The following is a 27,369-nucleotide window of genomic DNA, read 5'->3' as shown; positions in this document are numbered from 1 at the left end:
GCTGCATTGTTGTTAAACATGTTATTCTGTGTCATTTTAGGGGCGCCTGGGTGGCTCAGTGGGTTAAGCCGCTGCCTTCGGCTCAGGTCATGATCTCAGAGTCCTGGGATCGAGTCCCGCATCGGGCTCTCTGCTCAGCGGAGAGCCTGCTTCCCTCTCTCTCTCTGCCTGCCTCTCCATCTACTTGTGATTTCTCTCTGTCAAATAAATAAATAAATAAAATCTTAAAAAAAAAAAAAATAAAGAGCTACTGTTTATGTCTAAATCTCTCTCACAGCAGAGTATGTACATCTTTATATCATCAACATAAAGAATCTCTGATTTAAAATAATCGAGACAATCATTTGGATCATGTAGTGACAACTGTTTTAATCCAAAAATTATGGAGATTAATGACAATGAGAATGCTGCATTGTTGTTAAACATGTTATTCTGTGTCATTTTAACATTTGTTAGGCTAGTGCTTTCACAAAGACTTCTTTAGCATTTTCTAACAGCAAGTGTCATTTTCCCTACTGAAGGGTAAGGAAAAAGGAACAATGAATTTATTAGCTTAATATCACAGGTGCCAACTTTTAGACCCCAAAACATCTTCCTATTCTCACTCTTCCCTTGGTATTCTAAAGGCAAAGGAAAAAAACAGGCATAAAATCCAGACACCGAAGCAATCACCTGGAGGAGGAGGAGGGTACTGATTCATAAAAGCCTCCTAACCCACTCACCCATTTTCCTTCTGCTCCCTCCAGTCATTAAAAAAAAAATCTACATCATATCTTTCTTCAAAACACAGATCATGTATGTATGATGGGGTAGAAAAGAAAGGTTTCAGATGTAAATAATAACAGGGCTCCTTCCCCTATAAATGGTTCTCTGAATGAACATGTGTTCCTCTACTTCTGTATTCAGAGCATCAACCCCCACCACACACACAGACACACACACACAGAGGAAAGAAAGGTGGGCTGTGAGCAGGGGGATGGGAAATAAATGTTGACGTTCACTGGAATTACAACAATTCTCTGAAGTCTCTTTATTGTTATGCTTAATGTAAGCAATGTCCTTTGGGGGAAGAAGGGATAGGGAGATGATAAAATAAGAAAACTAGCTTAGCATTCCACAAAAGGGAGCTCCTTGAATTTCCCTTTAATCAATTCTTGCATCGACACCAAGGAAGCAAAAGCTTCTTCTCAGGCCCTGTTGGTTTTTCCGTGACCTGGCATCTTCTCCACCTTCCGTTTCCTCCTTCAGAGGAGTCAACATGATGGCAGCCCCCACCGTCCCTCCACCAGATCCCTTGCAGCTGCCACCACCACCCTGAACATTCCCACAACCATTACCATCTATCCATATCACATGAAGTTTTTTCCCCTATCTGTTCTTCTTGCCCTCAAGAACACACAAGTTATCAACCACCTTCTCCACCTGTCGCCCTATCTCTCACCCTAAAATACTGCTGCACCCTCCTTACCCTGTATTTGTCAATCAATATCTACCCATTAACATCAACTTAACAGTTTTTTGTCTCATCAGAAGATTAATTTAAAACTCTGTTAAAGGGACACCTGGGTGGCTCAGTCTGTTAAGAGTCTGCCTTCAGCTCAGGTCCTGTTCCCAGGGACTTGCACTGGCCCCTTGCTCAGCAGGGAGCCTGCATCTCCCTCAGCCTGCTGCTCTCCCTGCTTGTGTGCACACTCTGTCTCTCTCTCTCTCTCTGACAAATAAATACATAAAATCGTTTTTAAATAAATAAATAAATAATAAAAATCTGTTAAGTAGGGAAGACCCATCCATTCTGAACACCCTCAACATTTTGAAACAAATTCCTTTAACTGGGGAGAAAAAACACTCAAGTTTAAATAGTTTTTGAGAACACGACCACCACAGAAATGGTAATCTACAGAATAAAGCCCACTTGAGTAATGCTGGGACCCAGAAAGTACATATTCTATAGCACTAAATCACAGGAACTCAGTCCTAAATTTGATATAAACATACAAGTTTAGGTTTTCATTTCCTAGTTTTACCCCTAGAAATCTCAGGCTACCAAAACCACAGAAGCTGCTGTCCCTCTAAGCTTCTTCCATGTCACCCAAGTGTCCAGTGAAAGCCATACCCCACACTGTTGTTTCTCTCCTCTGTCCTCAATGACCACACTTAATAACAAGCTTCCCTTCCTTAGAGTCTACCCTGAATTGAATCCCAACAAAGCAAAGCCAGCCTGGTGGTTGTTCAAGTTGTACACTATGCAAGTCCACCACGTTTAAGGGGCCACTAATCACATCATTAGCATCTCTACTCTTTCAAAAACGATATATCTTTGTTACAACATTGAGGATTTAAATATGGATAATTTGATTATTTATATGAAAATTTTCCAGCATATGGCAAGAAAGTGTCTTGTTCTAAAAATCAGTATAGTTCAATGATTTTCCATCAGATGGAAGGAAAACGTCTGTGGAAGGGGTGCCTTTGTCTAATTTGCACAAAATGCCATATGGGCCAGCAGCAGCCCTCAGAAAAGCTTCTCTCAAACATTTTAAACTTTCTGCGGTCTTGGCTGTTCACTAAAGCGTCTGCTCTTGGTTTCATAAACTCTGTTTGCACTGCATTAACTACCCCCCTCCCACCAATCTGGGCTTTCTCTCTCAATAACTTCAGCTATCAACCACATCCTCTCCTCAAAGCAAGCCCCTAAGTACTAACTGCATCTTCTTGTCCTATTTCTGCCAACTGATATTACTAAACACATGTTAACAATAAAATGATAACCTTTTGTCCCAGATTAATTACCGCTAGAAAAGAGATATCCATTATAGACACATTACACAAATTTAACATCATTAACAACCATGTTGCTTGAACTTGAATTTCATCAATATCTGAATAGATTCCTTACATTTTTTAAAGATTTTATTTATAGAGAGAGAGAGCACGTGCGCATGTGTGTGTGAGCAGGACGTGGAGCAGAGGGAGAGGCAGAGAGAGAATCTCAAGCAGACTCCAGGCCCAGCACAGAGCCTGACACGGGGCTCAATCTCACGACCCTGACATCATGACCTGAGCCAAAATCAAGAGTCAGATGCTTGACTGACTGAGCTATCCAGATGCCCCAGATTCCTCACATTTTTTAAAAAAGCAGAATTAAAGTAAGTTTCCATTTCAGAATTTATTTTAATTGACTTTTCTCATTGATAATATTTATCCAAAATTTACCACCAGCTATTTCCTTTGCATGCCAGGGACCCAAGTCAAATGAAATAATAATAGCGAGCCCCGTACTCACCTTGACCCCCAGAAAAGGAGTTTTAGTGCCATTGGTGACAACTTGCCCTAGTTGACAGTCCAGGTGTGGAAACCTTAAAAAAGCAAAATACAGAGGAATACTTAGAAGAAAGGAGACAGATTTAGGAAAACAAAACCAGTTACTTCATGGTAATAATGCTTCTCCCTGAAAAAATAAAGTTAGTTCAGGGGTGCTCTCATCTCTGCAGTAATTGTACCACAAACAAACTCTCCATAAGTGCTCTTCATAAGTGAAGTTATTTCACAAACTCACCATTTTTCCATTAGCTGCATCTGGGATTTCAGAGATTCTTCATCTTATTTTCAGATTAATCCTCAATGAATACATGACTTCAATTTTCTTTCTTTCTTAATCCCTCAAGTAGTTAATGACCTGAAAGCTGATTCTTAAATACACCCTATAACTGAAGCATCTTAAGAACTTAAGACTTGGCTCTTGTCAGGGGAAGAATAACTCTGATGCATGAATAATTATGTGTATTTGGTAGTTCCTAATTTCCTTAAAGGGCACCAAATTTATACTTTGTTATACTTCTTATTTTCTTCTTATTCAGAAAAAAAATAAAGAACTAGAAGAACTATGAGTCCCATAATATTTTTTTTAAATGGCTCCATATCCAGCACAGAGCCCTTTGCAGGACTTGAACTCATGAGCCTGAGATCAAGACCCAAGCCAAGACCAAGAGTCAGATGTCTAACCGACAGAGCCACCCAGGCAACCCACAAGTTCCACAATCTTAACTATAGTAATATTAATTAAGTCTATAATAAAATTGTATTTTAAAAAACAGCAAAAATTACATTCCTCTCTAACTTGTCAAGCAACTTTAGTTTTAGGTAGTAGAAAAAACACAAATTTTCCTCCAAGATGCTACTGCAGTAGATGTCACAGAATGTCTGCTATTATCAACCAAAGTCATATAAAATTTGTGATATCCAACCATCATTTACCTCAAAACCTGATAATTTCATCACTTTTCCAAGCCAAAATAAACAAACAACAACAACAACAAACAAAAACAAAAATAAAAAAACAATAGGATTGGACAACAACTTAATCTTCAAAACACCTATTGCTCAGCACATGTCATTTTCCTATGCGCATCAGCGGTTTGGGCATTAACAGCTTCCATTAGAACCTAGCATCTTCATCGTACGTGAAATGTAACAAGTGAATTGCCTCTGGCATTTGGAAGGGCCTGAGCATATCTCCTCAATTCTTTTTTCCAACTCAGTCTATTTACTGCCAACTCCCTCTCAGCTTCCTCCTTGCAACATTAAGAGCCTTTTCCAAGACTCTTAATGTGGCAGAGAGAACAGCTGAGGGCTAGAAGGCAAAAGGTGATGGTAAGAATGCATCTCTATAAGAAGGGAAGGCCAAATGGAAAGCATGTCATAGTGAGTGAGGAACAAGGAGCATGGGGAGGAAAGCAGAAGGGCTGCCCACTCACTAATGCAGTCCGTGTACGGTGGTGAGCATCACACCACACCGGGAAAATTAAACAGGTCCAAGTCCAGATGGGAAGAAGGGAAAGTTTACTTCTGTCTAACATATTTGGTAACCCATCTTATCTTAGGAGCTACAACAACCAGAACTTCCAGGCCATCCCACTACTGCTATGAACACCTCCACTACCACATGACCCTCACAGCCACCCTCACCACTACAGAATGCAATGCAGACATGCACAATACTATTGGAACTACAAACTAACAGAATAGAGGCCATGTGAATGCCCTAGATACAAAAATGTACCTCTTTACACAATTTATTTTCTTCTGAGATGGAGTAGAAACCGCCCTAATGATTTCCCTCCTACCAGGAAACCCATTAAATGAGCAGCCTACATGAGCTGCTTTGTTTTTTGTTGTGTTTTGTTGCAAAAATAAGCAGCCAATTGCAAAATAAACTTTTTTAATTCTTCTTAGTACCATTTATCTAGTTCATGTTCCCTATTTTTTATATATTAATTTTTTATTTTTTTAATTTCTTTTCAAGGTACCAGAATTCATTGTTTATGCACCACACCCAGTGCTCCCTATTTTTGAAAATGAATTATCTGAAGAAAAGTTGTGGGGTCAAAATCTGCATTTTGACTGCAGAGCCCCAGCTGACATGCTAGGTGCAACCTATTGTTTGTTCATATCCAATCAGATTTTAAAACACATAGGACCAGGAAAGGAAATGCACGAATAGTAAATCCTACCTTCAGCGGCACTCTTGACTGTTCTAGTACCACCCTTCCCTTTAAAACAGAGGTATTACGATAAAATGTGGATCACTATAATGCAGAAGATATATGTGTTAATAATGGAAATAGCTAAATGATAGCACTAATAATAACAGAGAAAAGAAATCATTATTATTATGATAGGTATGCCAAAAATAAAGAGCTACTACAAATATAAGAGCCTGTAATTAACGGACCAGTTGGAATTGCACCACCCATTGTGAAAGAGTTAGAAACTGACATTATGTTAATACAGTGATGGACTAAGAGTATGAACATAGTTAAGGAGTGTTAGCTAAGGTATGTGAAGACACATGCATGCATGTGTGGAAGCTACCAGGTAATAACTAAGAAAAGCCACTCTGTGAAGAGCCAGGGGCTGCCTAAGAACCAACTGGTCAACCTCTTATGGAAGAGCCCTGGATCACTTTTAATTATTACTGAGATTAGAACAGGGTTGGGATGCCTGGGTGGCTCAGTTGGTTAAGCCGCTGCCTTCGACTCAAGTCATGATCCCAGGGTCCTGGGATCAAGTCCCGCATCGGACTCCTTGCTTGGCAGGGCACCTGCTTCTCTTGCTGCCTCTGCCTGCCTCTCTGCCTGCTTATGTGTACTCTCTCTCTCTCTCTCTGGCAAATAAATAAAATCTTAAAAAAAAAATATTTTCTCCATTAAAAAAAAAAAGGAAAAAAAAGAACAGGGTCTGCAGAACATCAGCAGGCAACAAAACAGGGAAGCTGACATAAAAGACAAGGAAAGCAAGTGTTACCTAATGCCTTGGAGTCCTATATTAAAAAGACTATATAAATCAACACCAAAAACAAAAACAAAAAACAATGAATAATCCAATCAAAAAATGGGCAGAAGACATGAATAGACATTTTTCCAAAGAAGACATATGGATGGCTAAAAGACACGTAAAGATGCTTAATCACCAGGGAAATGCAAATCAAAGCCTCAATGAGATATCACCTAACACATGTCAGAATGACTAACATTAAAAACACAAGAAACAATGAGTGTTGGTAAGGATGTGGAAAAAAAATAACCCTCATGCCCTGCTGGTGAGAATGCAAACTGGTGCAGCCATTGTGGTTCACAGTATGGAGGTTCTCCAAAAATTTTTAAAAAGAATTACCATCTGATCCAGTAACTCTACTACTGGATATTTATCCAAGAATATTGGAACACTAATTTGAAAAGACATATGCACCCCAATATTTACTACAACATTATTTACAATAGCCAAGATATGGAAGCAACCCAAGGGTCCATTGATAGATGAATGGATAAAGAAGATGTGATACACACACACACAAACACACACACACACACACACACACAGATTACTCAGCCATAAAAAGGAATAAAATCTTGCTACTGGCAACAACATGGGTGGAACCAGAGGGTATAATGCTAAGTGAAATCTGTCAAACAGAGAAAGAAATACCACATGATTTCATTCACGTGTGGAATTTAAGAAACAAAACAAATGAAAATTTTAGAAAAGAGACCAAAAAAAGGAAAAAAAAAGACAACGACAACAACAACAAAACCCACTAATACAGAGACTCTTAATACAGAGAACAAACTGGTGGTTGCCAGAGGGGAGGCAGGTGGACAGATGGGTGAAAGAGTTGAATGGGATTAAGAGTACATTCATCTTGATAAGTACTGAGAAATGTATAGAATTGTTGAATCAATAAATTGTATACTTGCAACTAATATAACACTGTTAATTATACTTGAATAATAATTTTTAAAAAGAGGGAAAGCTAAATTTAGTTAAAATGGTAGGTAAGTTTAATGACTATTTTTTGAATTCATATAAAAGGACAAAATGAACAGAGAAATTGCAAACAACCATATCTTCCCCACACAGAATGGTTCATTTTTGGAGTGAGCAAAAAACACAAAACCCTAAGGCATAATTTTCAAATTCAGAAATTACATCAATCTGATCTTGGTTTTGAGCTACCGACAATATTTTCAAATAACAGGACATAAAGTCAGGGAATTGGTATGCAGCTCTCTTAGCAGACTGCTTATAAGTTTGGTTTGGTTTGAGATCAGGAACAAGACAAGGATGCCCACTTTCACCACTCTTGTTCAACATAGTATTAGAAGTCCTAGCAACAGCAATCAGACAACAAAGAGAAATAAAAGGTATCCAAATTGGCAATGAAGAAGTCAAACTCTCTCTATTCACAGATGACATGATTCTTTATATGGAAAACCCAAAATACTCCACCCCCAAACTACTAGAACTCATACAGCAATTCAGCAACGTGGCAGGATACAAAGTCGATGTGCAGAAATCAGTGGCTTTCTTATACACTAACAATGAAAACACAGAAAGGGAAATTAGAGAATCGAATCCATTTATTATAGCACCAAGAACCATAAGATACCTGGGAATAAACCTAACCAAAGAGGTAAAGGATCTGTACTTGAGGAACTACAGAACACTCATGAAAAAAACTGAAGAAAACACAAAAAGATGAAAGACCATTGCATGCTCTTGGATCGGAAGAATAAACATTGTTAAAATGTCTATACTGCCTAGAGCCTCTATACTTTTAATGCCATTCCTATCAAAATTCCACCAGTATTCTTCAAAGAGCTGGAGCAAATAATCCTAAAATGTGTATGGAATTAGAAGAGACCCTGAATCGCTAAGGAAATGTTGAAAAACAAAAATAAAGCTGGGGCATATGTTACCTGATTTCAAGCTTTATTACAAAGCTGTGATCACCAAGACAGCATGGTACTGGCATAAAAACAGGCACATAGACCAATGGAACAGAGTAGAAAGCCCAGATATGGACCCTCAACTCTATGGTCAATTAATCTTCGACAAAACAGGGAAAAATATACAGTGGAAAAAAGACAGTCTCTTCAATAAACGGTGCTGGGAAAACTGGACAGCTATATGTAGAAGAATGAAACTTGACCATTCTCTTACACCGTACACAAAGATAAACTCAAAATGGATAAAAGACTTCAACGTGAGACAGGAATCCATCAGAATCCTAGAGGAGAACATAGGCAGTAATCTCTTCGATATCAGCCACAGCAACTTCTTTCAAGATATGTCTCCAAAGGCAAAGGAAACTAAAGCAAAAATAAACTTTTGGGACTTCATCAAAATCAGAAGCTTCTGTACAGCAAAGGAAACAGCCAAGAAAACAAAGAGACAACCCACGGAATGGGAGAAGATATTTGCAAATGACAGTAGAGACAAAAGGTTGATATCCAGGATCTATAATGAATCCTCAAACTCAACACACACGAAACAGGCAAACATATCAAAAAATGGGCAGAAGATATGAACAGACACTTCTCCAATCAAGACATACAAATGGCTATCAGACACATGAAAAAATGTTCATCATCACTAGCCCTCAGGGAGATTCAAATTAAAACCACATTGAGATATCACCTTACACCAATTAGAATGGCCAAAATTAACAAAACAGGAAACAATGTATGTTGGAGAGGATGTGGAGAAAGGAAAACCCTCTTACACTGTTGGTGGGAATGCAAGATGGTGCAGCCTCTTTGGAGAACAGTGTGGAGATTCCTCAAGAAATTAAAAATAGAACTTCCCTATGACCGTGACTTACTTCTTAAGAGTTGGTGCAGCCACTTTGGAAAAGAGTGTGGAGATTCCTTAAGAAATTAAAAATAGAGCTTCCCTATGACCCTGCAACTGCACCACTGGGTAATTACCCCAAAGACAGAGGTGTTGTGAAAGAAGGGCCATCTGTACCCCAATGTTCATAGCAGCAATGGCCACAGTCACCAAACTGTGGAAAGAACCAAGATGCCCTTCAAAGGATGAATGGATAAAGAAGATGTGGTCCATATACACAATGGAGTAGTATGCATCCATCAGAAAGGATGAATACCCAACTTTTGTATCAACATGAATGGGACTGGAAGGGATTATGCTGAGTGAAATAAGTCAAGCAGAGACAGTCATTGTCATATACTTGTGTAGCAGAAAGAATAACATGGAGGACATTGGGAGAAGGAGAGGAGAAGTAAGTTGGGGGAAATCAGAGGGGGGAGATGAACCATGAGAGATTGTGGACTCTGAGAAACTGAAGGTTTTGGAGGGGAGGGAGTAGGGGGTTGGGTGAGCCTGGTGGTGAGTATTAAGGAGGGATGTTTTGCATGGAGCACTGTGTGTGGTGCATAAACAATGAATGCTGGAACACAGAAAAGAAATAAAATAAAATAAAAATAAATAAATTAACACAAAAATGAACCACATATACATGTAAACATCGTAAATCTATTTTAGAGCAAGGAAAAATAGATAGCAAATTTCAAATAGTTACTACATTAAAAAAAAAAAGAGTTCTTTAGTGTTGCCCACTGCCTAATATGTAATATATTCTAAACTCCTTTGCAGGTACCCTCCAAAAACATGGCTCCCGACCCTACTTCAACCACACCACTCCTTCAGCCACCCATTCATAACCATGCTCTGGCTAAACCAACCTTCTAAGCAATTTCCTGGGCAGGACTAGTTTAAGCCTCCCTTATTTTGCCTTTGCCCTTTACCTACCTCATGTTCCAAGGTAGAGCTCAAACTTCTCTTCTTTATGAAGCCCTTCCTGACCACTACTGGTCCCTACCCAGTTAGAACTCACCACTTCCTCTGATGGGCACTATAGTAGTTAGAACAATAAAGTAGGACTTTACTTGTCTCCATTATTACCTGTCTGTTCATAGATATGGGCTATATAAATTCTGAGAACAGATATCAGCAAATGTTTTCAAAATAAATGCAGTGTTAGAGCCAAAACCAGAATCTGAAACTGGATCCAACTCAAAACCAGTGTACTACGCTGTGTCTCTTGAATCTGATTTTATAAAAATAATTCCATAACCATCAATACAGTAGCCACTTAGCCACGTATCTCTACGGGATGCTTGGGAAGTGGCTAGACTGAACTGGAATGCACTGTAAGTTTAAAATACACACTTTGGGGCACCTGGGTGGCTCAGTGGGTTAAGCCGCTGCCTTCAGCTCAGGTCATGATCTCAGAGTCCTGGGATCGAGTCCCGCATCGGGCTCTCTGCTCAGCAGGGAGCCTCCTTCCCTCCCCCTTTCTCTGCCTGTCTCTCTGCCTACTTGTGATCTCTGTCTGTCAAATAAATAAATAAAATCTTAAAAAAAATAAAATACACACTTTGAAGATTCAGTATGACAAAAGGAATATAAAAGATTTCAATGTGGGGGCACCTGGGTGGCTCAGTGGGTTAAGTCGCTGCCTTCAGCTCAGGTCATGGTCTGAGGGTCCTGGGATCGAGTCCCGCATCGGGCTCTCTGCTCAGCGGGGAGCCTGCTTCCCTCTATCTCTCTCTCTCTCTGCCTGCCTCTCCGTCTGCTTGTGATCTCTCTCTGTCAGATAAATAAATAAAATCTTAAAAAAAAAAAAAGATTTCAATGTGTTAAAATGATAATATTTTGGATATGTTTGGGTAAGTAAAATGTGTTAAAATCAATGTGTTTCTTTTTGTCTTCTTTATTTGGCTACTAGAAAAACAATACACATGTGGCTCACGTTATATTTCCATTGAATGGTGTTACTCTATGAAGTATGACTTTTCTCACTGATAAATCCGTTAGGATGATGCTAACTTTTCCTAGAGATTACAGACCACAGACATCCAACTGCGCCACTGTGTCACGTGGCATGGCCCTGCTAGATATACAGAGTTTGTGCCTACATTCCAAACTCACAGAATATTGCTTTCAGAGTTCTGTCAGCTCGCTGGGGTTCTTCTCCACCATCAGCTGTTGGTTCTTCCACACGTAACTCCTAAGGTTTCTAATTCTCCAATATAGTTATCTTATGAATTCTGAGGCAAAGGCCAGTAGAAAAAAGCAGGGCCAGGACTAGGGAGAGGCCAACCACTTGCCTCAGGCACAAAATTTATTTACTTTTAAGATTTTATTTGTCATAGAGAGAGAGAGAGAGCATGACTGAGTGCATGAGTGGGGGTCAGGGGCAGAGGGAGAAGCAGGCTCCACACTGAGCAAGGAACCCAATGTAGGACTCAGTCCCAGGACCCTGGGATCATAACTGAGCCAAAGTGAGATGCCTAACTGACTGAGCCACCCAGACATCCCTCAGGCACGAAATTTAAAGGAAACCAAAAACTCAGGAATAGAGAAAAACACAGGAATCAAGATGAATAATAATAACAGCATTGTCATGTAATTCACCTACTGTAAAATTCACCATTTGAAAGAGTACAATCCAGTAGTTTTAATACATTCACAATGTTGTTTAACTATTGCCAGTATCAAATTCCAGAACATTTGCATTATCCCCAAAGAAACCCCATCTCAATTAGCAGACACTCTACCGCTCTCTCTCTGCCCACCCCAGGCAACCACTAATCTGTTTTCCATATAATTTTGCCTATTACGGACATTTGATATAAATGGAATCACATAATATGTGGTCGTTCGGGTTTGTCTTCTGTCAGTTAAAATGTTTTCAAAGTTCACCTATGTTATACCATGAGTCAATATTTCATTCCTTTTTATGGATGATAATAGTTTATGAATATACCACATTTTGTTTATTCATTCATAAGTTAATGGGTATTGGAATTGTTTCCAGTTTGGAGCTATTAGGCACACATTGGTGTACATAAATTTTCAATTCTCTTGGGTATAAACTTAGTAATGAAATTGCTGGGTTATCTTGTAACTCTATGTTGATAATTTGAGAAACTAGTAACTGTTTTCTAAAGTGGCAGCACCATTTCATGGTCCCACCAGCAGTATATAGGGTACCAAGGTTTCCATATCTTTTTTTTTTTTTTTTTAAAGATTTTATTTATTTATTTGACAGAAATCACAAGTAGACGGACAGGCAGGCAGAGAGAGAGAGAGGGAAGCAGGCTCCCTGCTGAGCAGAGAGCCCGATGCGGGCCTCGATCCCAGGACCCTGAGATCATGACCTGAGCCGAAAGCAGCAGCTTAACCCACTGAGCCACCCAGGTGCCCCCAAGGTTTCCATATCTTTACCAATACTTGTTATTATCTTCATTTTTTATGTTAGCCAGGTTAGTGAGTACGTTAGTAGTATTTCATTGTGCTTTTGCTTTCTTTCTTCCTAACAACCAATAATGTTGACTGCCTTTGCATATGCCTTGGCCATTGGTATGACTTCTTTTGCGAAATGTCATCTCAAGTCCTTTGTTCAATTTTTTAGTCATTTGTCTTTATATACTGAGTCATAAACATTCTTAAATATTTCGAGTATAAGTTCCTTATCTGATATATGATTTGTGAAAAATTTTTTCCAATTCTATGGGTTGTCTTTTCTCTTTCTTGATGATATTCTCTAAAGCACAAAAGCTTTTAATTTTTATGAAGTCCAATTTATTTATTTTTTTTCTTTCATCTCTTGTGTTTTTGATGTCCTATCCAAGAAATTGCCTGATCCAAGATTGAGAAGATTTACTCCTGTTTTCTTTTAGTTCCTGCCTTAAGGTCAATGATCCATTTTGGATTAACTTTTGTGTATAGTGTAAAGTAAGGCTCAGCTTCATTCTTTTGCATGTGGGTGTCTAGTTATTCCAGCACCATTTGTTAAAAGGACGATTCTTTTTCTACCAGATTGCCTGGTTACCCTTGCTGGTAATCAATGATCATAAATGTAAGGGTTTATTTCTGGACTCTTAATTTTATGCCAAAGATCCTTAAGACTCTATTTATGCCAGTACCACACTATCTTTATCACTGTAGCTCTGTAGTAACTTTTGAAACCAGGAAGTTCAAGTCCTTCAACTTTGTTTTGGTTTCTCAGGATTGCTCTGGCTACTCTGAGTCCCTTGCATTTCCATATACATTTCGGGATCAGCTTGTCAATTTCTGCCCAAAAGGGAGCTAGAATTTAGATATGAATTGCACAGACTCTGTAGATGGAGAGCACTGCCATCTTGACAATATTGTCCTCCAATCCATGAGGAAGGAATGTCTTTCCACTTATTTAGGTTAACTTTAATTTCTTTTGTGATATTTTATAGTGATATTTTATTGATAAATATAAATATATTTAAATATAAATATATAAATATAGTAATATTTTATAGTTTTTGGTGTACAATCTTATGTGTTTTTGCTAAATTTGTTCCTAAGTATTTTATTCTTATTGATGCTACTATGAATGTAATTTGTTTCATTTGCAAATTATTTGCTATAAACATACAGAATTTTTTGTTTATTGATCTTATATGCTGCAATCTTGCTAAATTTATTAGTTCTGAGTGTGTAGCCCTGAAGATTATCTACATATAAGATCATGTCATCTGCAAACTGAAATAGTTTTACCTCTTCCTTTCTAATCTGAATGTCTTTTATTTCTTTTTCTTGCCAAATTGCCTTGGCTAGAATCTCTGATACAACACTGCATAAATATGAAAAAATCAGGCATCCTCATCTTTTCCTTATCTCAAGGGGAATGCATTCAGTCTTTCACCAATAAGTATTACATTAGTTACAGGGTTTTAGAAAATGCCCTTCATTGGCTCAAGGAAGTTTCCTTCTATTCCTAGTTTTGTAAATGCATTTATCAGGAAGTGCTGCTGCAATATGTCAGGTGCTTTTCCTGTGCCTATTGAGATGATTATGCAGTTTTTGTACCTTATTCTATTAATAAGGTATATTCCAGTGATTTTCATATGTTAAGCCAATCTTGCATTCCGCAGATAAATCCCACTTGGTCATGGTACAGAAAACTTTCCCTATGTTGCTGGCTTTGGTTGACAAGTATTCTGCTACAGGTTTTTGCGTTTATATTCATATCAGTTTATAAAGTTGACCCTTGAACAACAGGGGTTTGAACTGTGTGGGTCCACTTACATACAATTTCTTTCAATAAATAGAGTACTGTAAATGTATTTTCTTTATGATTTTCATAATAACATTTTCTTCTCTCTAGCTTACTTTATTATATATAACAAGTATGTATAATACATATGACATACAAAATACCTGTTTGACTGTTATCAGTAAGGCTGCTAGCCAATGGTAAGCTATTAGTTAAGTTTTGGGAGAGTCAAAAGTTACTCGTGGATTTTCAACTGCATGGGAGGTTGGTGCCCTTCACCCTTGCATTGTTCCAGGTTCAACTGTACTTTTCTTGTGATCACTTTGTATGGTTTTGTTACACTGACCTCAAACAATGATTTGGAAAATGGCCCTTCCTTTTCCATTTTCTATATGAGATTGTGCTATACTATTGTTAAGGCTTCTTTACACATTTGGTAGGATTTATCAGTGGAGCCATCTGAGCCTGGGCTTGGCCCTGTGGGAGTTTTTTCATAATAGTTCACTTCAAAGTTTCTATTTCTTCTTGAGTAGTATGGTCGTCTATGTCTTCATAGGACTTTGTCCATTTCATCTAGGTTATCCTAATTTGTTGACATAAAATTATTCATAATTTGCTCCTTTTTATTTCTCCAAGGTGGATAGTGTTGCTCCTTTTTATTTCTGATTTCAGTAATTGAGTCTTTTCCTTTTTTCTATTGGTCAGCCAGATAATGGTTTGTCAATTTCGCTGGTTTTTTTCCAAGGGACTAATTTTGGTGTTCACTGATTTTTTTTTTTATTGTTTTCTATTCTCCATTTTATTTATTTCTGCTCTAGTCTTTATTATTTCCTCCCTTCTACTTTTTTGGTTTTCATTTGCTCTTCTTTTTCTACTTCCTCAAAGTAAAAGGTTAAGTTTGATTTGTGATCTCCCCTCTTTTGTTTTTGGGCTTTTCTCCCCCAGTTTAAGTTACAACTGACATACAGCATTGCATAAGTTTAAGGTGTACAATATAATTACTTACAATATATTGACTTACATATATTGTGAATTATCACAGCAAGTTTAGTTAACATCCATCATCTCATACAGATTAAAAAAAAAAAGATTTTTTCTATCTGATAAGAACTCTTAAGATTTACTCTATTAAGAATTTCATATACTATGTTAACTATAGTCATTATAGTGCACATTATATCTGCAATATTTACTTATCTTATAACTGGAAGTGTATCTATTCTGTATATTTTGGCCACCTTCATCCAATTCTTCCACCCCTCACCACCACACTACCTCCAAAAATCACAAACCTAATCTCTTTTTCTATGAGTTTGGGTGATTTGGGCTTAGTTTGTTTGTTTGTTTGTTTTTAGGTTCTACACATAAGTGAGATCATATAGCATTTTTCTTTCTCTGACTTATTTCATGCATTATAATTCCCTCAAGGTCCATCCATGTTGTTGTAAATGGCAGGATGTCCTTCTTTTTAGGCTGAATAATATTCCTGTGTATCACAGCTTCTTTATCCATTTATTCTGACTAATGGGCACTTGACGTTGTTTCCATGTCTTAGATACTACATATAATGATGTTATGAACATGGAGGTGCAGATATCTCTTCAATAAAGTGTTTTCATTTTCTTTGGAATTCTTTCCTTTGGATATACTCCCAGGAGTGGAATCACTAAATCATGTGGTAGTTCTATTTTTAATTTTGGGGGTAACTCCCTACTGGCTTTCATAATGGCTATACCAAGATACATTCCCACCAACAGAGCACATGTGTTCCCTTTTCTCCACATTCTTGTGTGTGTGTATTCTCGTATATAACCCCTTGGCAGATATATGGTTTCTAAATATTTTTCCCATTCCATCGGTTGTCTTTTCATTTTTCTTACTTTTTTTCTTTTGTTAGTATAGGCATTCACAGCTATAAATTTCCCTCTAAGCACCAATTTAGGTACCCAATTTAGGGCAACCCATAAGTTCTAGTACGTTATGTTTTTGTTTTCATTCACCTCAAAGGATATTCTAATTTCCCTTATGATTTCTTCTCTGACCCACTGGCTATTTAAGAGTGTGTTAATTTCCACATTTTGTGTATTTCTGAATTCCCTTCTACCATTGATTTTTAATATCATTCCACCATGATCAGAAAACACTTTGTGTAATTTCAATACTTTTAAATTCACTGAAACTTGTTCAGTCACCTTATATGACCTACAGTCTATTCTGGAGAATTTCTATATGCAGTTAAGAACAATGTGTATTTTGCTGTGCTTATCTGTAGTGTTCTTTAATGTTTGTTAGTTCTAGTTTATAATGTTGCTCAAATCTTCTACTCTTTGTTGAACTTCTGCATTGTTTCAATCCATTATTCAAAGTGGGAAATTAAAATCTCCAACTGTTATTGCTGAATTTTCTATTTCTCCCTTCAATTCTTTCAGTTTTTGATTCATATATTTTGGAATCTGTTGCTATTTACACATTTATTTGTAAATGTAATGTCTTCCTGATAAATTGACCTTTCTATCAATATGTAATGACTTTCTTTATCCTTTGTAATAATCACTTACTTAAAGTAAATTTCTCTAATATTAGGATAGCCACTACAGCTCTCTTTTGGTTACTGTTTGCATGGTATAGCTTATTCTATCCTTTTACTTTCAAACTATTTGTGTTTAAATATAAAGTGATCTGTCATAGGGAGAATGTAGTTAGATCATGCTTATTTAATTTGTTCTGCCAATCTTGGCCTTTTATTGGAGGGTTTAGTCCATTTACACGTAATATAAAAAAATTTAAATCAGCTATATCAGTATATTTTCTATATGTCTTGTGCCCTTTTGTTCCTCTATTCCTCCATTACTGCCTTCTTTTAAGTTAAATATTTTAGTATACCATTTTAAATCCCCTGTTGTTTTTTTGATTATGTGTTTTTTAGTTATTTTCTCAATGGCTTATACTATCTTTTATGTTTTTTTATGTACTTACCTTTCCTTACATTTTTATATTTCTTCTATGAATTTGGGTTATTGCCTAAGTTTCTTTTGTTACAACTAAAAAGATTCACTTTCATATTTTTTGTAGGGAAGTCTGCTACTGACAAATTATCTCATTTTTCTGAGATGTCTTAATTTTTTGTTTCGAAGGATATTTTTGCTGCATATAGAATTCTTGATTGGTCCTTCTTTCAGAACTTTGACTATGTCATCCTATTACCTTCTGGCCTCTGTGATTTCAGATAAAAGCTAGCTATTAATCTTATTGAGACTCCCTTGTACACAATGATTCACTTCTTTCTCACTACTTTATTTTCTTAGCTTTTGACAAGTTTGACTGACTAAGTACAGATCACTGTGTTTATTCTCCTTGGAATACATGGAGATTCCTGGGTATGCAGATTAATGTTTTAAATGAAATTTGGCAAGTTGTTGGCCATTGTTTCTTCAAGGATTCTGTCTCTTTCTCACTCTTCCTTCTGGGACTTACATTATGCAAAAAAACAAAAACAAAAACAAAACTGTATAATTTCCATCAATTTACTTCCAAGTTCACTAATTCTTAGTTCTGCCTATTTAAATCTGTTGTTGAGCCCATCTAGTCATTTTTTGTCATTCCAGTCATTGTACTTTTCAACCTCAGAATTTGTTTTGTTTTTAGTAACTCTTCTTTTTATTAATATTCCCTATTAGGTAAGACATCATTTTCATACTTTAATTCTTTAGACATGAATTCCTTTCACTCTTTGAATACATTTATATTCACTAACTTAAAATGTTTGTCTAACAAGTCCAATATCTGGGCTCTCTCAGGGACACATCTGGCTTTTTTCCCTGTATGTGGACTATATTTTCCTGTTTCACTGTATGTGTTATGTGTTTTTAAATAATATGGCAATTCTGAAAATCAGATTCCATTCTTCATGAAAGGTTTATCATTAGTGTTTGTTGATTTGTTAATGACGATGCTGTTTGTCCATTTCCTGGACTAATTCTATAAAGTCTGTTCATCACATGGAGCTGCTTAAGTCTCTGCTCAGTCTGCTTTAGTGATCAGCTAATAATAAAACAGAAATTTCTTTAAATGCTTTGAACTGATGTTTCACAGCCTTTGTTGAGGAGTTCTATGTATGTCTTCACACATGCTTTCTATGCTCTGATACACAGTTTACAACTCTGCCTTAGCTTTTTCTTCTTGTTTGTTTTAGAGCCTCAGTGTCAGCCGGAGGTAACAGATTAGGGCTTTCTCGAGACTTTCTCGAGACTTTTTTGATGGCATTAAAATATCATTTCTTTTTATTGCTCAGTTTTTTGACAACTCTTTAAATTTTGCACCAGAGGTAAGTGTCTGACTAGCCTCTCTCTAGTCCCAAACTTAGAGAAAGGCAATTTTCAGACATCTCTGCTTAAAAAAAAAAAAAATCTCCAAACTGAGATATTAGCTTTAATTCACTTTTATATTCCATTACAATATCCTGGGCTGTCATCAAAATAATAACAACCCCAAAATCTAGGTTTATACATATATAAACCTGCACATATACAGGGGCCTTCTAGATACCAAAAGATATGTCAAAGTTTTTCAAATCCCATGGATATCTCCTATCCCAATTATTCCTTTTTGAGGTCAACCTCTTGTCAACCCCAACTGGTACAGTTGCCTCAGGCACCTGCAATGTTAAACAATTGCTGCTAATTGTTTGTAACAAATGCTCTAAGGCTGTTCACACAGAATGAGTTCTGAGTCCAGTAAAATAAAAACAAGCTCTGAAAATGGAGGTTTTCAATAGCTACCAGACAGGTCCTATAATGACAATTTTCTGATAATGGGGCTACTGAAGAGTTGAGAGCCTGTGCTGTCCCCTCCACTAGCTTTTAGTTTTCAAAGATACTGTGCTAGGAAGAGATAATGGGAGTAAGTTTAAATGTTACAAAGTTCATTGTTCTGAAAGTCAGTCTATTTTCTTGAATAAATGCTCCTGGAATTTTTGTAACTCTTTGAATCAATTCCAGAGTTCTAAAATAGTTTATTTTGACAGTATTTGCCTCAGTGAAATTTTGTTCTCACTGCTATTTTGGAGGAGAAGACTTACAAAAAGTCCTTACTCTAACATTCCAGATGTGACTCCAAGATAAAGATTTCTTTTAATAAAAATACAAGATGAACGAGATATCAAAATTTTAAATTAATACATAATCAGTAACAGTGCTGTACCATGCCATACTGGAGACTGACATTAAAGGAAAAATCCATAACACTGATCTTGCCTCTTTAAAAATTTGGCATTTTTATAATAAATTTTTGCACTAATTTTTATTTTATTTTTTTAAAAAAGATTTTATTTATTTATTTGACACACAGAGAGAGATCACAAGTAGACAGAGAGGCAGGCAGAGAGAGGGAGGGAAACAGGCTCCCTGCTGAGCAGAGAGCCCTATGCAGGGCTCGGATCCCAGGACCCTGAGATCATGACCCGAGCTGAAGGCAGAGGCTTAACCCACTGAGCCACCCAGGTGCCCCTAATTTTTATTTTTTGATGGCATTAAAATATCATTTCTTTTTATTGCTCAGTTTTTTGATAACTCTTTAAATTTTGCACCAGAGGTAAGTGTCTGACTAGCCTCTCTCTAGTCCCAAACTTAGAGAAAGGCAATTTTCAGACATCTCTGCTTTTAAAAAAAAAATTCTCCAAACTGAGATATTAGCTTTAATTCACTTTTATATTCCATTGCAATATCCTGGGCTGTCATCAAAATAATAACCCCAAAATCTAGCAGAAAAATTTCAATGCAAAGTAGGAGTAGAGGACAAAGTAGTTATATTAAACTATTTTCTTAAATCTTTTAGTAGAAGCATATTATCTCACTCCATATAAAGCTCATTAGTAGTTACCAGTAAAACTAAAACAATGTGAATTGTTTTTAAAGAAATACTTGTTGGAGTCTGTAGAATTTATAAGTAATGTTTGGTGTATCTGCCATACATATTTCATAAGATATTAATGCAACACTAACATAAAAATGCATCAGGCTTACAAATCCCAATTTCAACCAAAGTATTCCTTTATATAATTTCAGTTCTCAAATTAGCATCCCCAGAAAATAACTAATGGAGATATAAGCATTAGGGACAAAAAACATGTTTGGCTTAATATGTGGCAACATTTCCAACCTGAGAAGACAATTGTTTGTGGAGAAAGACTGCCTGTCTTGACAAGCTATTCTGAGTGAGTAATTTCAAACAACATAATACAAAATAATTAATTCTGAATGATTTGAGATTACTTCCCCTACACTGGCATTTAAGAGATAGTGTTCATATTAGGTTTTTAGATTAGTACTCTGCTGTAATACTCTGGTTAAGTGTGGAAATTTAACTTCCCTATTAAGTGTTCATTATTTGCTTCTGCCGTTTTGTTATTTCTTGTAATCCATGACTCCATGCTCCATTTTTCCCACTGTGCTTTTGTAAAGCTTTTAAAATCACTATATCAATACTAGCCTATTTCTGGACAAATTTATTTACCTTATTATGGTCTTTAGAGACGCTAATACACCATGTTGGCGTTTCATTTCTGGGGGTGAGTCAAAGTTCCCCAAATCAATCAATATCAACCCGTCATTAATACTGGCTTGGTCCTAATCACATACACCACTGACAGCTTTAATGACTGTGTGTACACAATGTGTTTTGGTTACTAGCTATCAGGCAGTCATCTGGGCATACAAGAGCCTCATCAGCCAAAGAGCAATTTCCCCTCCTCAAAACCTAACCCGAGCTGCCTTTAGGCCACAGGGTTCTCTCCAGCTCAGTTTCACCTCAGAAGCTGCTCTAGGTTCTCAGCATCCCCACATTCCCCAAGAAAGAGTAATGTGGTTCCCTTTGTCAATATCCTTATTCAGGACAGTTCTACTTGCTCCTGGGGAACTGCAGGGAGCCTAGGCAGAAATGCAACTTTCCTGCTGGTCCCTTTCCTGCAACAAGCCAATGGGAACCATCAATGAAGACAAACAACCTCCCTCCAACTCCCAGTTCATGTAATGGTGTAGGCTGGATTCCAAGTCCCTGAGAGGCCCTCAGTTAGAACCAATGCCAAGCCACCACACCGCCCAGAGTCCCCAGAGCAACACCGCCACTCTCCTGACACAGCCTTGGGCTGCTGAAGATGAGTGTCCAAGGGTAGGCCCAAGACACCACCACAACATAATTATAGAGATGGGCTGCTGTTATGGGGAGGCACTGGCCATCAGCAGTAGAGTCCCCCACAGCTGTCTGCAACACCAGACCTCCCTGCTGCTCCTCCCATGTGCCAGGGGAGTTTTGGTCTGAGGGCCATATACAAGCTGCTCCCCAAAGAGCAAAACGCTCCCCCTCATATGGCCATATGGCTCATTCTTCCATCTCCTTCAGGGCTCCACTCTATATCCCTTCTCAGAGACGCCTTCCCTGACCACCCTCCTCAACCACAGCAATTCCCTGCCCTATAGTCCTTTCATGATTTACTTTACTCTGAAGCACTATCCCTACCTGATACACTGAATATTTATTTAAATTTACCCATTACACTGTGAATTCCTCGGGGGCACAGTTTTCATCTGTTTTGTTCACTGCTCTGTAATACCTAATGCCTAGAATAGCACCAGACCCATACAGACACTCTAGACCATGTGGTAGATGCTATTATAGAAAAACAAAGCTGTGGGGCACCTGAGTGGCTCAGTCGGTTAGTCATCTGCCTTCGGCTCAGGTCATGATCCCAGGGTCCTGGGATCGAGACCCACATTGGGCTCCCTGCTCTGTGGGAAATCTGCATCTCCCTCTCCCTCTGCCCGCTGCTCCCCCTTCTTGTATTCTCTCTCTCTCTCTCTCTCTCTGTCAAATAAATAAAATCTTTTTTTAAAAAAGTAAAGAAAAGAAAAACAAAGCTGGACACTAAGGGCAGTAAAGGCAGATTTTATTCAGCATATACTGCAAAGGGGGAAAGAGACTTCAGTACAGAACTGAGCTTACCTTCCATCCAGGTAGAGGTGACTGGGTGTTTTAAAAGAAGAATGGGGGAATAAAGGGGAACAAGCAGAATACATAAGCAGAGTCAAAAAGCAGGGTAGTCAAGGAGTCAGTGTCAAGGCAATTAGGCCATCTGCACCTGCTAACTGGCACTTGTCAAAGTTAGGCTCCCATAGAGACTGGGAGACAGAGGCCCTATTCTCCCTAATGATTACAATTCAAAGGAATGGCTTTTAGGTCTTTGAGAAAGACACTCCTGATTTGTAGGAGATACATCTACATCTCAAAGGGACAGAGAAAGGATTACGGTTGTGTTTTTCCTATAAATACTCAATGAAAGGGAAGTCAAGGGCCCACATTCAAGTGTTGGCTGGTACAAAGAGTAAATTCTTTTGGCAGCCTTGGGTTTTTTCAAACAGCAACTCAAGGGGGGGATGGGTCATCCCAGGGACATGTCTTAGGCTGCTAGAAGCCATGTTGGGAGTTTTTCAGGTGTCTTAGTGTGTGTATGGGATAGGGTGTGGGAGGAGTGGGCTACAAGTTGCAGTTCTTACAGGCCAACGCTGGGGTCAAGAGGGGTCCTCAAAGGAGCCTCACTAAAGTTTAGTCAAGGAGAGCGTCTTTGTGCAGGGGAGTGAGGAATGGATGGATGGGGTTTAAGGGTTGGTGCAAAAGGGATCAAAAAGACAAGACAAAGGGGCACCTGGGTGGCTCAGTGGGTTAAAGCCTCTGCTTTCGGCTCAGGTCGTGATCCCAGGGTCCTGGGATTGAGCCCCACATCAAGCCCCACATCTAGCCCCACATCGGACTCTCTGCTCAGCAGGGAGCCTGCTTCCCCCTCTCTCTCTGCCTGCCTCTCTGCCTACTTGTGATGTCTCTCAGTCAAATAAATAAATAAAATCTTTGAAAAAAAAAAAAAAGACAAGACATGAAGGCATCTGAATTCACAGAGGAAGTCGAAATCATGTCAGAGAAAAAGGGACAATCCTCCCCTCTTCTCAACAAGTCCCTTTCAAACATTCCAGCAGTGGACATAATCAGGTTGCTAATGGGGCAAGTCAACAGTGCATGTGAGTTCTCCTGACATGCACTTGTTTCCCACAGAATATTCTCCACCCCTGAGTTTGCTCCCTATTTAAAATTCATATTAGCGACAGATCCTGAGGAGTTTACAAAAAGATCTCCTAATGGAGATGATGTTATCTCTTCCTATTAACATTTTATTAATGAAGCTTCTTGTGGTAATTTCTTACTCTTTCCCCTTGGCAGCCTGCCTCTGAGACGTGGAAAGGCTTTAACCCACTTCCTCCCTTCCCCACTCCTGTCCCAGCTTTTCTCCTCTTCCAACTCACACCCAGATCCAAAAAAGCCCCATTTGTGCAAAACCATGAGGCAAAGGTTTGGTTCTCCAGGTAACCAGCCCCCAGCCCTGGGTGATAGCACTTCTCTCTTTTTTAGCAGGTCAACTACAATATTGACCAGATTTCGGTTTTTGTCTTTGTATAAGACTGTAGATGGTTAAAATAAGAAAAAGCATTTTTATAAGTTAACTTAACATTCAAACATAATTGAGAGCCAGAACAGATTCTGAGTTTGCAGAGCATTACATTTATATGATGGGAGGTAGGGGGGCGGGGAGAGTGTCGTTCTTATTTAAAAAGCATCCAAAATGCAAATATAAAATTAGGTATGACCGTGTGAACACATTGCTTGTAGCCTTCCCAAGGGGCTCAGAAGAAGCCTGCATGAGGGGCCCTGAAGCTTAAGATTCATTAGCTTTCTGGTAAATCCGCCTCTACTGGGAGAAATAAAAGACTACAGTGGTTTATACCGCAGCATTAAAATCTCTAGAAAACCGCTAAGCATAACAGCATTCTATTACATCAGTCCTCTAGATGCTATTCTTATCTCTCTTTCACAAACCTCCATCCCTGCCGTTCCCACTAATTTGGCAGCAGCAATTCATTATAAAAGTACATGGGCTGGGTTGGGGTTGTGCATCCTTCCCCTATTTGGGCTCTAACAATCTAGTACTGTGTCAATTATGTAATAGCCAAAACAGGGAGTTTCACAGAGTAGGAAAAGCATAGTCGTAGTTCTTACATAAGCCTTCATAAACCATCCATAAGAACTGAGTATTTGGAATTACATAAGGTAGACAGAAAGCACTGAGTCAGCAGCCAGGTCTATTACCAACCTTAAAAACAATAAAAAGCTTTTTGCACTTCATTTACTAGTCTACATTAAGTTTTTAATTAGTTGTTTTGTTTTGTTTTGTTTTAGTAAGACCTGATTATCTTTTCGTGCACACAGAAGGAATACCTTGACACTACTTCTCAACTTCACTCTTACCTTGGCGCAAGGAAATGTCCCACCTAGGATTTCTTTATGTATTTTACATGAAATTATAGGTCCCTGACAAAAAACAATGATTTCTGCATGTTTAAAAAAATCATCAAGGAAGACATTTGGATAAAACACAAAAGCGTACATGCTATAATTCTTTCCAAGACCATTTTCCTCTCCCCCAATTTTCAACCACTTTTTTTTTTTTTTTAATTTACCTTACATCCCTGTAGCCACGCGCTGGGCTACAAAGCGACAAATTAAAAGAGACAGTGCTACCCCATGGATCTCAGCCCCGGCTGCACAGGAGAATCACCAAGAGAGCGAACATTACATATGCCTCAGCATCAACCCAAACCATGATATATAAGTTGAAAACAGAAAGGAATAAGAGGTGGAGGCACAAGAGAGGGGTGCCTAGACATCAGAATTTCTGATGTTTTCTACTTTTATCTTCTTCTTCCCTGAAAAAAAAAAAGCCATAAATACGAGTAGAGATTTTATTGAGGGGGGGGGTCTTTAAAAACTGAGAGCTTACAATTACTAAGTTTCCATCAGATACTAAAAGAAAAATCATTCAATAGTTTGAAAGCCATAAAGGATATCCGTGGGATCTTTTTTTTTTTTTCATCTTTATCAATCAGTAGTCAAAATTTTTCACCAAGTTTCTTAATAGCCTTTACAAAATCTATTTTACTTTTTAATGTTTGGCAATTCTGTCGATTAAGTTCAGCGAAAAGGCCCTATATTATCTTAAGAGTACCTCAAGCTAAGATCGTGCTTCTCTTCAAGCAAAGTTTTGGTCTGAAAATACAGTTCTGACTTATTTTCAACCCTTCTCCTGGTCTGGTCTCCTGCTCTGGTAATCACTTTTATAACTTTACCAATGAGCAAATATTTTTTAAAGCACTTACATAACAGAGAGTACAGGCGTCTTTGGTACCCTGCCAAGAGTACTTCTTTCCATGTTTGTATTTAAAATAGAATGGTAGTAACATCACTTGTGTGCCTGAAATTCCTTCTGTGCACAGGCTCAGAATGGGGGAAAAAAAAAAAAGAAGAAGAAGAAGAAGAAGAAAGAAAGAAAAAAAAAATGGATGTAGCAAACCGCTTCACTGCTTTACCATCATAAAGCTCAGAGGAAATAACACATTCATACTAAATTAAGACGAAGACACAGAACAAATTATCCCAAGCTGGAGGTGGGGGGGAAGGACTCGACTCAACTAACCTACCACCCCTCCTGAAACAGAGGATGTTTAACCTGGCAGCGGCGAAGGCGCCCCATGAGCCGCTATCCCTCCGCCCAAGCAGGTGTGTGGGCAGGAAAGAAGAAGTGCTAGGAGGACAGAAAAGCCGAAAAAATACTGCGCTTGCCCTGAGCCCGGCTGCAACCGCTCCCTAACTCCGTGCACCTGCCTGCCGGCGCGATCCAGAAGACAGGCTTGCCGACCCAGCCCGACCCCCGCTGGACCGCGCGGGAGAGGATTCGCTCACCTGGCTGGGAAAGAGCCAAGCAAGATGTCCAAGGAGCCGCCACTGCCCTGAATGGGACTCTCATTCGGGACCCGGTTCCCACACGCTTCCTCCGCCGCCGCCGCCGCCGCCTCCTCCTCCAGCTCGAGTTTTCTACTGACCGACAGGTCTGGACTGCCCGGACCGGCCACGGAGGTCCGAAAAGGGAGGGGACGCCCGACAAACTTGCCAAGAGGAGCCCGCGGAGGCGGCGCAGCCAGGGACGCCTCCGCACCTGCCGCGCGCCCGCCGGCGCCGTCACCCCGGCCGCCCACGCCCGCCGCCGCGCCCGCAGCGCCCGCTCCGCGCCCCCGCACTCACCTCGCGCAGGCACCGCCCAGGCCGCCGCCCCCGCTCCGGGCGCTCCGAGGCCACCGGCGCCCGCGGCCGGGGCCCGCCGACAGCCCGCCCGGGCGCGCCCCGGCTCGGCCGCCGCGGCTGCCGCTCCTCGGGCCGCCTTGCCCGGACAAAGACGAGCGACGGGGCGGGCGGCGGCGAAGCCCGAGCCTCGGAGCGCGGCGCGCAAGCCGGGTGCCTCGCTCGCAAGGTGCGGTCCGCGGTGACAGCCGCCGGGCGGCGAGCGGGCCCGCGCTGGAGGGCGGTGCGGGGCGGCAGAAGCGCGCACCCTCTCCCGGCCGCCCTGAGACGCACACGCCGGGGCCCGGGCACCTCCTCCCGGCCCGGCGCCCCGCCGAGCGCAGCCGCAGCGCCCTCTGCCGGCCGCGGGGCCTCCGTGCGCGCGCCGTCCCGCTCCAGCTCCGGGCAGGCCCCTGGGCCCGACGCAGTCCCAAAGCGTCGGCAGCCCCCAGGGAAAGAAGGAGTGTGACAGAGGGGTCGGGGGCTGCGGGGCAGGGGGCTTCGAAGAACGGGATCTGCTGGTTTTCTTTTAGGACAGAAGAGGGAGGATCTTCGAATTCTGTGCAGCTGGGGGAATTTGGGGTCAGCAGTGGGGAAAACCTGGAGGGCAGTAGGAGTCCTGATTCACAAGAAGCCCGAAGTTCATCTTTAGAAATGGCTGCAGAAAAAGCAGGCGTTTGCTTCTAGAATCAGGTTTTTCTGTGCCTGACACTGTTCCTGGGGTTCAAGAGAACTTGAATAAACACATTGATGTTCCAAAG

At 39.7% G+C, this 27,369-nt stretch overlaps 1 protein-coding gene across 3 annotated transcripts in view; it reads right to left on the bottom strand.

The window, feature by feature from the left end:
- MTUS2 (microtubule associated scaffold protein 2) overlaps positions 1–26,917 on the bottom strand; it is a 574,434-nt gene extending 547,517 nt beyond the window's left edge. For 2 of the 3 annotated variants that reach the window (XM_082700956.1, XM_082700954.1), the window contains exons 1-2: positions 26,573–26,917; positions 3,284–3,356 (exon numbers count right to left, since the gene is read on the bottom strand). The gene's annotated coding sequence lies outside the window, so the exon portion shown is untranslated. Of the gene's footprint in view, positions 1–3,283; positions 3,357–26,233; positions 26,548–26,572 lie in introns of those variants that run through there. The other variant, XM_082700955.1, reaches the window with a different exon arrangement.
- Between the last annotated feature and the right edge of the window lie 452 nt (positions 26,918–27,369).

The sequence above is a fragment of the Mustela nivalis genome (genome assembly GCF_964662115.1).
Source record: "Mustela nivalis genome assembly, chromosome: 15".
Lineage (NCBI taxonomy): Eukaryota > Metazoa > Chordata > Mammalia > Carnivora > Mustelidae > Mustela > Mustela nivalis.
Note: the sequence above shows the minus strand (reverse complement) of the source record. Positions and strands in the feature narration are given on the sequence as shown.